This window comes from Rhinatrema bivittatum, chromosome 2 (assembly GCF_901001135.1).
Source record: "Rhinatrema bivittatum chromosome 2, aRhiBiv1.1, whole genome shotgun sequence".
Taxonomy (NCBI): domain Eukaryota; kingdom Metazoa; phylum Chordata; class Amphibia; order Gymnophiona; family Rhinatrematidae; genus Rhinatrema; species Rhinatrema bivittatum.
Window position 1 is genome coordinate 653,132,163 of NC_042616.1, and position 15,421 is coordinate 653,147,583.

Consider the following 15,421-nt stretch of genomic DNA (forward strand, 5'->3'; position numbering starts at 1 on the left):
GGAATATATACTTTTCTCTTACCTTTACTAAGCTGTCAGATATAATATTTCTTATATTTTTTTGTCTTTTGAATCAGCTTTAATTATTTCCTGTTCCCATTGTATATAGCGGGAGTTATTGGACTCCAGGATATTGCATTGGTTAGATTGGTTAGGACAGAGCTTTCCAAACGTTTCATGTTGGTGACACACTTTTTAGACAAACATAATTTCATGACACAGTAATTCAGTCTATTAGCAAACCAGAGGTTAAAGGTTAAATGAACGAAATGTATTTTGATAATTTATGTATGTTTCCTTAAATATATACTTAAATAAAATGTTTCACGACACAACCTATCTCATGAAAACCTTTCATTTATATTAAAAATATATACTATGGGGAGCTTTCCAAGATGGCAATCTGAACGGTTCCACTGTGAAGAGCTCCGGTTTTGTTTCTCTGTTAGAGACCGTTTCTGATGCCACACACTAAGGGGCAGATTTTAAAAAGTTGCGCGAGCACATACTTTTGTTCGCTCAGCAGGCGCGAACAAAAGTACGCCTGATTTTATAAGATACGCACGTAGCCGCGCGTATCTTCTAAAATCTGGGGTCGGCGCGCGCAAGGCTGCACAAAATCAGCAGCCTGCGCGCGCCGAGCCGCGCAGCCTGCCTCCGTTCCCTCCAAGGCCGCTCCGATTTCGGAGCGGTCTTGGAGGGAACTTTCCTTTGCCCTCCCCGCACCTTCCCCTCCCTTCCCCTACCTAACCCACCCCCCCGGCCCTATCTAACCCCCCCCCTTACCTTTGTCGGCAAAGTTACGCCTGCTGGAAGCAGGCGTGCGTTGGCCGGCAGCCCCGCTCCGTCCTCCGGTCCCGGGGGCTGGTCCGGAGGCCTCGACCACACCCCTGGGCCGGCGCCACACCCCCGGGCCCGCCTCCGAAACGCCACAGCCCGCCCCGAAAAGCCGCGTCAGTAGGCCCCGCCCCGACACGCCCCCTTACAAAAGCCCCGGGACTTACGCGCGTCCCGGGGCTTTACGCGCGCCGGCGGCCTATGCAAAATAGGTGCGCCGGTGTGCGAGGGCCCTGCGCGCGTAAATCCGTGGGTGGACTTGATGGAGTTGGCAGGGTAATGTAATGGGCAGACAATTTGCTATGGCACTAACTGGAGTGGCCTCAATATTTTAGCCATGGATTTTAATGTAGTGGTTCAAGAGAAGATTTGTGGAAACTTGCATTGAATATCCTCTTTTATCTGTCTGCTTTCTCTGGCAGATGGTAACTCTCAGTGAGTCACACTATATATTCATTCTTTTTAACTATTTATTTATTTGCGTATTTGATTATACTGTTAATTTGTCACTTGCCTAGTCATAGTTCCAAGCAACTTTCAACACAAGATAAATACAAAATTCCAAATCATACAATGATCAACAAGTTAAAACTATACAATAATAAATAAACGTAAATTAATCAGAAATTAATACTAAATTGGGTATATCCTTGAACAATGTCATTAAAAACCTACCAATCAATCTAAATGCTTTTGTGAAAAGTCAAGACTTGCCATCCTTTCAAAACTTCATAAAGTCTGCAGAGGACTGAACATAAGTCAGCAAACAATTCCACAAGACTTGCCGACAACAAGAAAAGTCTCTTTTGTTGGTCCCCACATATTTCACTTCATGATTTGACGTTATGGTCAGAAAGGTTTCCTGCATCAGTCACTGCTCCCTGGATAGAGTATGCCAGGCCATCTTCAGGCCAACATTCAAAGGCATTTAGCTGAATAAATAATGGGTATTTTGGAGGTGTTCCAAAGTGGGGATGAATTAATTACTGGAAAACTTATCCGGCAAACTCTGATATTAGATGTTAGCCAATTAAGTTTTTCAGCTTACTCTAGCTGTCCCCTGGAGCAGGTTTAAAGTTATCTAGAAATACTTATACTTCCAGAGCTGCTGTCACAGCAACTGTGATGATAGAAGTGTACCATGATCCTAGCACAAGAAAGGAGTTTCTGAAGGTACTGGTGGCTGGGAGGGTTAGGGTTGAGGAGGGGGGGGGAGAGGGAGGTAGAGTAGGGCCATTGATTTCTCATTTTACTGAACCAGGGAGGGGGGTGGGAAGGGAGGCCACTCAGTGGACCCCTAACACATTTCCTTTTAAATTGCTCTTGGAGGGGTTGAGGAGGGTTGGGGATGCTCAGCCTAGCAAGGCCAATTTTGATCATATCCAGTGGAGTTATGGGATTTGGGCCACAGGCCAATGCAACTTTTTTTTTTCACTGTACTACTTAACTGGCTATATTCTTCATAATATAGCATTTCATTTTAATTTCATTTGTCAAATGTATTAATCACTTAACACAAAAAAGGTCTAAGTGACTACAAAAATTAAAAACATTCATAATAATAAATACAGAATAATAAATACATATGTACGGTTAAATGTTTTTTTATTAAATTTTGCAAAAAAAAGAAGAAAGACAATACAACAACCAGAGGGGAGTGGTTCCTGCACCCCCCTGGACAGCAAGAACCAAACGTGTCAGGTAAACCCTCCATCCCCCCATCCCCCCCGCCCCGAGGTTAACCTAACAACACAAAGTTACATTTGAGTTACTCCTTGTGAAAGACAAGAATAAGGGGAAAACACAATATTATGCCCTTAATCATTAAGCACATAACTCCTCACACGATGCGGGAGAGATTGAATGTAAGGCTGCCAATTGACTAAAAATTGTCGTCGTTGTATCGGAGAAGTCCGAGCCGCCAGATTTTCCATGGTCATCATAAAATGAAAGCCATTCCTCCAAGCCCAAAAGGACGGGTTATCCGATGAGCGCCAACTGGAAAGGAGTATCTTCTTACCTACAAGACAAGCCTTAAGTAATAACATTCGCGAGCCAGGATCTCGAATGCGAACTGGGGACACACAACCAAAGAGCATCCAGTGGGGCATCACCGGAAAAGCCACGTCTATCAGGTCAGCCAGATAATCCCCCACCTTTTGCCAAAACCGCTGAACTGGAGGACAGGACCAAAAAGCGTGGGACAGAGTACTCGAGGTCTGGCCACATCTTTGGCAGCCCCTTGTAAAATCAGCACTAAAATGACAGGCCACATTTGGCGCAATGTATGCCCGGCTGAGAAATTTAAACTGCATCTCTCGATAATAATAGTTATTCGAGATCCTGGCTGCACGTCGAAAACCAGCACGTAATATGCATTTAGTCACAGTAAAGTCCCCATCTTTGTTCCACCGGGATTCCAAAACATCCTCCTCCTGAAATTTACGGATCCCCTTATAAAACATGGATAAGGATGGGGCTCGGAATTTCCCAAAGTGGAACACCTCATCCAATGCATGTACCACTGTTGGTGCCCTGTAGGCGTCCGGGATCGCTCGGAGATAATGTCTGACCTGAATGTATGGAAAAACTTGCGTGGCACCTAGCCCATATAAATCTCCCAGCTCCTTAAGGGAGAGAGGTACTCCTTCCGTATTAAGCAGGTGGCCTAGGCGAGTAATCCCCTTGGATTCCCAGACCACAAAACTAGCAGACTGGTACCCCGGTGTAAAGTCCACATTGCCACGCACTGGCAAAAGGCTGGCACATTGGGCTGGCAGCCGCAGCAACTTGGTCAGTCTCCTCCAGCTCTGTCTAAGGGGGCGTATCAAGCCTCCGGCACGCAACACAGGTGGTAGCGTACTAGAGGGTACCTGAAGCACACACGCAGGGTCATAGGGAGCCATTAAGGCCCGGTCGACAGACAATGGGGAAAAGACCGAGGAACCCAGCAACCAGTCCCTAACAGTTCGTAAGAGGCTAGCCAAATTGTAATCCATCAAAGCCGGGACTCCTAATCCACCCCGTCCCCACCGCAACTGCAACCATCGCAGCGGGACCCGCGGTTTCCCTCCCCGCCAAAGAAAACGCCGCAAACCTCCCTCCAATCGCCGAGCGTCATTCGGGCGTAACAAAATCGGCAGAGTTTGAAATAAATACAGCCACTGAGGCAAAATGACCATTTTAAATAAATTAACCCGCCCACTCAAAGAAAGGGGCAAATTGGCCCACCTAGCCAAACTCTCCTGTGTGGCCTTAAGTCTGTCTGGGATATTCACCCGGTATATGTGGTCCGGGTCTGCTGGGAGGCAAATCCCCAAGTAGGGTAAAGAGTCCTCCACCCAATGCAAAGCAAAAGTATCTTGCCAGGCCGCTCGCATGGCTGGCGGGTATAGAAGAGCAGAGGACTTAGCTTCATTTAACTTCAACCCAGAGAACACCCCAAACTCCCAAACCAGGCGCAGCAAAGGGGGCAAAGAAGCCTATGGATCTGTCACTAGCACCAATAAATCATCCGCAAAGGCCACGGCCTTAAAAATGCATGCCCCCAACCGAACCCCCCTAATCTCACGGCGGCTCGTCAGGGCTAGCAACAACGGTTCAAGTTGTAAAATAAAAAGCAGTGGGGACAGGGGGCACCCCTGTCTAGTACCTCGAGCTATCTCAAGAGGCTTGGAACGTGCCCCATTCGCCAAGATCACCGCACGAGGATCAGAGTAAAGCAATCGTACCGCCTGTAAAAATAGACCTGTGAATCCCATATCTTCCAACAAGGAAAACATGTAGCGCCACTCTACTCGGTCAAACGCCTTCTCCGCGTCGAAGCTGATAACCAGGTGTGGTTGGTCTAGTGCCTGGCAAATCGTCATTGCCGTTAATACACGGCGTACATTAGCTAAGGCATAGCGCCCCCTCACAAATCCGACCTGATGGTCACCTACCAACAAGGGTAGTATGGGTGCCAGACGTTCTGCCAATACCTTCGCCAAGATCTTGTGGTCTACATTCAATAATGATATCGGGCGATAGGAGCCCGGCTCCAGTAAATCCCTTCCCACTTTAGGAATAAGAGTGATCAGTGCTATGTTATCCCATGAGGGGAAGGAACCAACCGCAATCAATTCCGTAAACGCCGCGGTCAAAGAAGTCACTATCTTGTCAGCCAATAACTGATAAAATTCCATCGTAAACCCATCGGGGCCTGGAGCTTTCAGAGTTTTAAGTTGACGGATAACCCGGCCTACCTCTGGATCCGACAGGGGTCTGTTCAACTGCTCAAGCTGTTCCCTCGTCAGGGTGGGGAGATCAATCCGGGAGCGGAACTGCCCACAATCGTCTCCCGACCCCGTGGAGGATGTATATAGGGCTGCATAATAATCTCGAAAGCCCTGTAAAATCGAGGTAGTGTCGCGAACCACCCGCTTAGAGGGGAGCCTCAATGCCGGGATCACCCTACAAGCGCGTGTGGACCGAATCAGGTTTGCCATCGTCCGGCCCACCTTATTGCTATATTGATATAGATGAAATTTATAATATAGAAGACTCTTTTTCCCTCTCTGATGTAACAAGGAGTTAAGCTCCATTTGGGTGGACCAGTACAACACTTTAGCATCATCTGATGGGCAACTCATCAGGCGTCGCCTAGCCCTACTCAACTGATCATTTAAAAGCAGTATACGTTTATCAAGCATCTTGCGGCGATGAGAAACATATGAAATAATGTCACCCCGCAGGACCGCCTTCGCCGTGTCCCAATACAGCACTGGCTGTGTAACATGTACCTGATTTAAGGACACATAATCCTCCCACTTCGCCCGCAAGTAATCACGAAATTTCACATCCTGAGCTAAAAAATAGGGATAGCGCCACTGTCTGGTTGACGGCTGCGGGGGCGTAAACCAAATCTCAAGCCATACCGGTGCATGATCCGAGATCACAATGTTTCCAATACCAGCGGCTTGAACTAAGGAAAGCCGACTCTGACTAACTAAGAAATAGTCCAGTCGGGAAAGGGTAGCATGAGCTCGAGAGAGGTGCGTAAAATCCTTCTCCAGGGGGTGGAGCATGCGCCAGGCGTCTATCAAGTGTAAAGAGTCTTCTAGCATCTGAGGGCCACGCCCCTCCCTCCGTCTACCCCCACCCGATTGGGAGGAATCCAGGTCCACATCACGTACCGTATTAAAGTCCCCACCCAATAACAAGAGATCATTTATATGGGGAAGCAGGAGAGAGTACAATTGCCGGAAAAATCCAGGACTATAAACATTGGGAGCATACACATTACAAAGTACCACTGTGCGATGGTACAACTCAGTTTCCAAAATAAGGAAGCGACCTTGAGGGTCAGCGACCTCTCGCACAACCTTGATGGGTAAATTCTTATGCAACAGTATTGCGACCCCCGCAGATTTGGAAGTGCCAGAAGCAAATCGCACCTCTCCCACCCAATTGCGCCTTAATTTAACATGTTCTTCCTTAGTAAGGTGTGTCTCTTGCAAGTAAGCTTTTTGGGCCGATTGACATTTCAAAAGTGAAAGAATCTTGGAGCGTTTAATTGGCGTGTGAATCCCGCATACATTCCATGAGATTAGTCTTGTGGGATTACTCAGAGAATACGAACGAGAAAACCATGTCACCGGGCCATACCACATATCCCCAGAGGGCGCCCTCCCAGCCGAAGCCCCCCCTGGTTGAACGTTCCCCCACACCCAGACGATCAGAAAATAAAAAATGCAAGTAGAATAAGTAACTCACCCCATTCCTCGGGACCCCTTCCCCCCTCCCAAGCCACTGCCCCGCCCTACCCCCCCCCCTCCCAACCCCCCGGCCCTCCCACCCAAGTCAAACAGACTTCTCCCCAATCCCCCTCTCCTACCTATACCGCCCAGCCCTTCCTAACGAAGGATAGAGGTCAGGACATTGAGTGTCCCCGACCAAACCTCTATGAAAAAACTTCATTAAGTTCGCTAAAGTAAGCAATCAATGCTTATACAACTACCCACGCCCGGAGTTATCAAACCCAGCCGCCCCCCTCCACCCCTGCAGCCCCACACACACACTCAGCTCACATGTCAGTGTCCCCCTATAGTCATTGGTAAACCAGCAAGGCGCTGGAAGTGGGCACACGTTCAAATCCCCCATTCCAAAATATGAATAAAAAAAACTCTGTGGACGAGAAGTGCCTCTTCTGCGCCCCTGGGGGCAAGTCACTAGAACCAGCCAGTAGGGCTCCCAAGAGAAGCACCTACAAAAAAAAACACGGAGCACCGTCCAATGGTACAGTAATGCAAGGGTAGTGATGAAAAGAAAAAAAACAAAACCAAAAAAAAAAAACTCCTGAGGAAGATTAGCACATCCAGCCTGAAACTACCAGTCCAGCGTGCCAGGAAGAACGCTTCCTGAAAAACAAACCTTGAACAGCAGGATAACTTATGGGTCATTACTGGCCTCCAACTCACAAGTAGCCTCCGAGGGGCCCAAATAAGGTCCCGGAGGCTAAAACTGAAGAATCCAAGGGAGATGATATCCAGATCCTTGGTAACCAGCAAACGCGCCCCTGCGTAAACTGGAAAGATAACTGTGGAATTAGAACAGGAACTCCAACGCTAACTCCCCCCGCCAATATGGGGGCGTCAAGTAGGGGCCCGCTTGTGGAGCGCAAAACGAAGAACAAAGCTCCAGGAAAAAACCCAGCAAAGTCAGGGCGGCAGGGTGTTCACAAAGGTCTGCGCCAGTTCAACTGAGTCAAAGAAATGCGCCCGGTCCGCGTGCCAAACACGAAGCCGCGCCGGGAAGAGCAAGGCGAATTTCACTCCCCTATTGTGGAGCGTGGAGCAGATGGAGGAGAAGCCCTTCCGCGCTTCCGAGACAGAGGTAGAAAAGTCCTGGAAGATTCGAATATCATGAGTTTGGTAGCTAAGGTCGCGTTTCGCCCTGGAAGCACGCCAAATCTCACTCTTATGCGCGGAATTCAATATTTTGGCAATAACGAGCCTCGGGCGAGTGAGTGGCTTGCGTTTAGCGCCCAGCCGATGCGCCCGCTCCACGACCAATTTACCTTGCAAGTGGGGCAGAGAAAGGGCTTCTGGTATCCAGGTCTCCAAGAGGGTGCAAAGCGACCTCACCTCGATATCCTCCGGGAAGCCCAGGAAGCCTAAATTGTCCCGCCTCGCCCGGTTTTCCAGGTCATCAACCTTGAGTTGCAGGGCCTTCAAGTCGCTGGCATGAGCCGCCATTTTATTCTCCATCTCGCCCCCTGCATCCTCTAGTGCGGAGATCCGGTTTTCTGCCACTTCAAGCCGCAGTGGCAGCGTGGCCAAAGAATCGCGTACCTCCCCCAGCTGTGCTGTAAGCACAGACCATTTTTCTTCTAGAGCCTCCCTCATCGCCTCCTTGATGTCCGCGATTGTTAACGGGGCCGCCGGGGGGGAGGGGGAATCACGGTCCGCTGCATCCGCCATCTTGGTGTCACGATCCTTCAGCTTCTCTCGGTCTTTTTTCGCCGGTTTCGTGGTCATCGATGAAATCAAACGGGCCCGCGTTCTGGCCACGGACATAGGCTCTCCACCCAGCTCGATTATAGCAAGCAGGGTCGCAGAAAACACGCGAGTTATGCCGCGGTGAGCGAGGTCGGTCGGGAGCCGAGGAGATCTACGTCCTCCTCGCTACCACATCACGTGACCTCCCTCAAATACATATGTAAAAGACATAAAAACTATACAACAAAAACACATAAAAGTGTTCACATTTTAAACCTAACCAAGAATAATCAAAAGATAGATGGTTAGATTCATAATTATCTAGCTAAAGTTAGCAAGATAACTTTATTTGGGGTTATTCATTAGGAAGTTTATCCCATTGAATGTCTAGGATAACGTATCCTGCAAACTTTATCCAAATTAGCCATTCAATGCTTTTTTGAATTTTATCCTCTGCATCTTTTAAAAGCTTATGGCTACCCATAAATACACAACAATGTTAAAATTTTAAAATCAACTTTAAATGACACTGGAAGCCATTAGCATCAAAAGCCTTGGAAATATGATCTCAGTGATACTCCAATGGTATGCCTGGCTAGTTATTGTAACTTGTTTATGCCTGCATCTGGGAGTTGGAGTTTCCCTATTTGGAGAAGGTTGGTCTATAAGAAGAGAGAATTCTTGGTCAGTTATTTGATTGAAAGACCTGAGGCACTGGACAAATGCTTTACAGATGGTGTTTCAAACGTGGAATGAGATTTCAGCAACAAATCTTGTTACTGTATTGGTAGTACAGAGTAGGGAAGAAGGAATTAGAATAAGTTGTGTCCTATTGCATCACTGAAGTGGAAGAGAGTTAAGGAGTAGGGGTGTGCATTCGTTTTCAATGTTTCCAACGTATTCAACATAGCTATGTTGAATACGTTGGAAATCGCGATTGTTGATCCTAAATAAAAATTTAAAACCCTCACCCTCCTTAATCCCCCCCCCCCCCAAGACTTACCAAAACTCCCCAAGCTGGCCAAAAGTTCCGTGAGGGTCCGGGAGCGGACGCGCGGGGAATCACGTGACGTCGCGTCACTCCGTGACGCCGATGTCACGTGGTCCACCGCGGTTCCGCTCCCGGACCCCTCGTTGGACCCAAACGGCACTTTTGGCCAGCTTGGGGGGGACCCCCCCAAGCTGGCCAAAAGTGCCGTTTGGGTCCAACGAGGGGTCCGGGAGCGGACGCGCGGGGAATCACGTGACATCGTGTCACGCCGACGTCACGTGGTCCACCGCGGTTCCGCTCAGGAGGCCCCCCCAAGCTGGCCAAAAGTGCCGTTTGGGTCCAACGAGGGGTCCGGGAGCGGAACCGCGGTGGACCACGTGACGTCGGCGTCACGTCGGAGTGACGCGACGTCACGTGATTCCCCGCGCGTCCGCTCCCGGACCCTCACGGAACTTTTGGCCAGCTTGGGGAGTTTTGGTAAGTCTTGGGGGGGGGGGATTAAGGAGGGTGAGGGGTTTAAATTTTTATTTAGGGAATCGGTGCACGTATGGACATAGACTCAACTTATGGAATTGTACATATGTCCATATTGACCGAAATTGACCCCCCCTTTTGACTTATGGACTTATGAACTTAAACTTTTGTTCTGCACATCCCTATTAAGGAGCCTGTATACAAAAGAAGAAAAGGGAAATTCAACGGTGTTCATGGATAGACCTCTATAGTAGCCTGGGGGGAGACATAAAGGCAAAATAAGTCTTTGTATGTTTGATTTTGCATTTTGATTATGTAATTATGTTCTAGAGAAGTGCATTATTTTTCAATAAATGCAGAAAATGCAACAAATGAGGCCATTTTCGGTCTACTCTGACTGAACCAAAAATATCTAAATTTTTCAGGTATTTTCAAATTCATTGTATTTAAAAAATTGGGCCTCCAGCAGTCCAGAGTCAAGGTCTAGTCCTGAGCTTTACCTGGTGCTGAGGCATATAAATGTATGGCCATACAACAAAATGGAACTAGCTGCAAAGGATAAAGGCATTGAATTGTGTTAAGCACAGTGGTCCACAGGACACGCCCACAGTCTGCGCCCTTACTCTTTGATTGGGCCCAGCTGTGTGGTCTTGTGCTGCCATGCTCCTTCTGCCCGTGGCGGGTCCAGCATGGTTGCTCCTACAGAGCACAGTAGGAGGATGTATCGTGCTTCCCCAAAGCAGTGGGGCGCCGTTGGGGTTGCTGTGCAGACATCCTGTTGCGCCCGTCAGTCGCAGATGGCTGCGACCTTTGTTGCTCACCTCCTTTTTTCCTGCACCAGCGATTCTCGGACGAATGGCGGCCTCCGCCTGCAAACGCCGCCTTCCTCCATGTCCCCGGGATGGCGTGGGTGATCCCATCCGCCATCTTGATTCGAGGATTATCTAGAACATGTGCATGCGCACCAGGCCCTGTCAAATACATGTCATGGCGGGAACCTCGGGGGCGTCCCTCCACATACATCACCTGCCAGCATATTTAAACCATCCAGCCTAAGCTTCCTACAAGTTAGCAAGGACTTCTTTCCTGCTGAATTCCACTCCATCGGAGACGCTTGCTACTCTGAACTAGTTTCTGAACTCCAGTATTTGAATGCTTTAGGTACCCGCTCCTCAGGGGCCTTGTCGCGTTCTGGCTATCTGCTCCTCGGAGGACCTTCCTGCCTGGAGTATCCTTTCTCCTAAGAACATAAGAACATGCCATACTGGGTCAGACCAAGGGTCCATCAAGCCCAGCATCCTGTTTCCAACAGTGGCCAATCCAGGCCATAAGAACCTGGCAAGTACCCAAAAACTGTTTGGAACCTACTTCATTTCTCCTTGTGAGTACATTGTTCGCTTACTACCAGTTGCTGATGGAAACCTCCAGGGTACCCTGTGCCTTGGGCCACTACCGTGATCACCTCAGCAAATCACCTTCTACGCTATGGAATAAGTACCTTCATCTACCTGGTTCTGCTAACATCCTGCACTTCTCTTTCAACGTCTGTGCTGATTCTCAGCGTACCCCGCGTACTGGATCAACCCTGAGAAGTATCATCCTGAGGAGAAGTTCCCTGGCATACCCCGCTCTGCAGGCCACTACCAGGGATACCATCACTGAGCTACATCATCACTCTGAACTGTGTCTTCATTCCCACTCGGTGGGTACTTGCCTACGTTCCAGTTTAATAAAGTTTCATTCTACCTGTGTCCATCTCAACTGAGGCCACGCCTATCGTAGTGAGTCCCCACAGGGCTCCTCCCTGTAGGTGGAGTCAGCTCTCACTGAGATCCAGGGTCCACAACCACACCAGTACATAACACATCCTCTCCTCCCAACTCCTAAGCTCTGCCTCCTAGGCACGTGCACGGCTGTCTCCCCAAAATTTAAAGGGCTAGTGGCAGGAACAGTCGGTGGTGCCTCCTCAGTGATGACAGTGACCTCTTACTCAGGCCAGCTCTCTCTCTCCTTGGTGTCTTGGCAACAAGGTTCCTTGTCTTTGGTTGCTGGCTCCCAGCACCTGTGGTTCTCCAGAACTGATGTCCTACTTCTGGTTCCTGCTTGCTCTCCTAACTTCCTGGTTCCAGTGCCCTCCTGCCTTGACTTTCCAGTGTGACCATATGCCTGGTTTACTACTCCATTTGTTCACCGCCTGCCCTGATCTTCTGCCTGGTTTATGACTTCATCTCATCACCGCCTGCCCTGACCTTCTTCCTGGACTTTGTCTCTGTAGGATCGCAGCATGTCCTGACCTCAGCCTGCCCCTGGCACTGTGCTTCTACATCTCTGGCCTCCCATCCTTGCACTATATAGGACTAATCTACCTGGATACCCTCGCCTACGTCCAGCCAGCCCCAGCACCTGAGGGCTCAAACTAATGGGAACGTGGGCCGCTAGTGGTAAAACTCCAGATGGGCCTCCACACAGATTTGTCCTACCTGTCGATGGTGGGGACCGGTAGGTTTCCTCCCTGCAGGTAGCATCAACTCCCTCTTGGTCTAAGGGTCCACATCGCACACAGGTTGCTAAGGCCATGGACTCGATAGAGGCTACTGCCCATCAGGCCATTGCAGGACTAGTGCACTAGATCCAGGAACAGCAGTGCTTTCTTGAGGCTCTGGCAGCCTCCCTAGAGTGTCTCAGTGCTTGGCTGGATGCTACAGTGATTCAAGCAATCCTGTCACCTCCAGAAGCAACTCCCCCGACTCCAGATGATCACCTTCATCCTTTGATCACTCTACCAGCACCCCCTCGGTACAGAAGAGATTCAAAGCAGTGTCGGGGGTTTAAAAATCAATTCTACATGCACTTTTCTCTCCAGTTGGCCCGCTTCCCTGATGAGAATGCTAAGGTCAATTTTATTCCTTCTTGGCTTGATAGCAAGGCTCTGGCTTGCACGTCTCTGCTCTTGGAGCACTCTGACATGCTTCTGCAGGACCTACAAAAATTCATCTCTTCCTTCAGAAAGGTCTTCAGTGATCCCCTGCTGACAAGCAACTTCCAGTGAGGATCTCCTTCATCTTTGTCAGGGGAACCGCTCTCTGGCAGATTATGCCATCAAGTTCTGCACCATAGACACAGAGCTTGGCTGCTGGGAGAATTGTTTGCACCCCTTCTTCCTGGAGGGGCTCTTGGCTTGTATCAAGACTGAATTGGTGGCTCGAGATCTTCCGGAGTCCTTAGAAGACCTCATTGACTTGGCCAGTAGGATTGATCCTGTTCACCTACACCTACGTCTGCTTCCTCCTTGGGTCCTCCTCCAGCTGGCATGATGGAGGTACCTATGCAATTGGATCAAGGCTGACTATCCCTGAGGAGCACCTCAGGGAGGAGCACAGGCAGGTTTATGCCTGTATTATGGGGGAAGAGGACATTGACTCTCGCAATGCCTTGTCCATCTGGGAAACTTCCCTGCCTAGGGAAAAATGGGGGCCTGACCCTAGGCTTCTTGACTCTGGCCCCTCAACTAACCCTCCCTGCAACCATTACCTTGGCCAATCTTATCTTTTCAATTTTGGCCCTGGTTTATGCCCCCATAGTACAGGCATAAACCTGCCTGTGCTCCTCCCTGAGGTGCTCCTCAGGGATAGTCAGCCTTGATCCAATCACTCAGATGCAGGGGGGAATTTCCTTATGAATTCTCTTGTGGACCACCTGTGCATTCTGACCATTTCTAAAGAGCTATCCCTGGTCATCTCTTCCATTCAGGGTGACCTCTTATTCAGGAGGATTACCCTCACCACGGTCCCAGTAACTTGTGCATTGGAACGCTACACATCAAGGAAACTGAATTCCATGTGATCGACAAGTCGATTCACCCTATGGTCTTATGATTACCATGGCTTCAACTCCACTCTCCAGAATTTCACTGACTTCTCTGCAGCTCTCTCAGTGGGGTCCTCATTGCTACCAGTTCTGCCTATAGAGGACAAGGGTCTCTCCACATCTCCCATTGGTGACATCTGTACCCAGAGTTCCTGCACCATATATCGACTTCTCAGGTGTCTTCTCTAAGAAGAGAGTGGAGATTCTACCACCACATTGGGAATTCGACTATTCCATTGAGCTGATGCTGGGCACCACGCCTCTGAATGATAGAGTATACCTATTATCTCTCCCGGAAACAAAGGTCATGAAGAAAAATCTGAGAGAACCTAGACAAGGGGTTCATCTGACAATCCATCTCTCCAGCTGGAGTGAGATTCTTCTTTTTTACCAAGAAAGATGGGACACTCCATCCCTGTATCGACTACCGTGGTCTCAACACTGTCACCAAGAAGGATCACTATCTGCTGCCCTTGATCTCAGAGTTATTTGACCAGCTGCAAAGTACTAAGGTCTCTACCAAATTGGATCTCTGGGGGCCTATAACCTGTTTCATATTTGGCCCCACGATGAATCGAAGACCACTTTCAACACAAGAGATGGGCACTATGAATACCTCGTCATTACTTACAGTTTATGCAATGCCCCAGCAGTCTTCCAAAATATGATGAATAACATCTTCTGAGATCTTCTTTATGCCAGCATCATGGTGTACCTGGATGATATCTTTATATTTTCCAAAGACCTCCTGTCTCATCGCCGTGACATGTGCCAAGTCCTTCAATGCCTCCAGGAACACCAATTATATGCCAAGCTGGAAAAAGCCTGTTTGAGGAGGAAAGCCTTCCCTTTAAGGGGTAAATTGTTTCCAGTCGAGGCTTTTCTATGGATCCTAAGAAACTCAAATGTATCCATGACTGGTCTCAGCAAACGGGCCTGCGGGCTATGCAGAGGTTCTTGGACTTTGTCAGTTATTACTGACATTTCATCACTAATAAGACCATGCTTGCTGTGCTCCTCACAGCCCTCACACATAAGGGGGCTAATGTCAAGATCTGGCATCCCGAGGTTGTGACAACCTTCCAAGATCTGAAAAAATGTGTTTCTGCAGGAACCCTGCCTGCACCATCCAGACCCTAATTACCCATTCATCTTAGAGGAGGAAGAATCCTCAGAGGGAGTAGGGACCTTCCTGTGTCAGTACTCTCCTAAGAGCACCCTTCATCCATGCTCCTACTCACAAAAATTCTCTTCAGCTGAGCAAACTTATGGAATAAGGGAAATGGAACTCCTCACAATTAAGTTATCCCTAGAGGAATGATGCCACTGACTGGAGAGTGCCCAGCATCAGATTACGATCTACAATGATCATAAGTATCTAGAACACCTTCAACATGCCCAACGTTTGAATGCTCAACAGGTCCGCTGGTCTCATTTATTCACTCATTTTGATTTTGAGTTGAGGTATTGTCCAGTGAACAAGAATGCTCAGACTGATGTGCTCTCTCGCTCCTTCCTGCCTGAGGATCATCCTGAACAATCCCAGTATATCATAGATCCAGCTTGAATCCTCTTGTCTGACTCCTTGACTGTTTCTCCAAGGAAAACATTCATTCCCCACAGACTCCGAGAAAAGGGTTGAGATGGTCCCACAACTCGCATGTAGCAGGTTAACCTGGCTGGGCTCGGTTTCTCGCTCTCCTCCAATGCTACTATTGGTGGCCTCAGATGCAATGTGACATCCGAGTATACGTGGACTCTTGTCTCATATGTG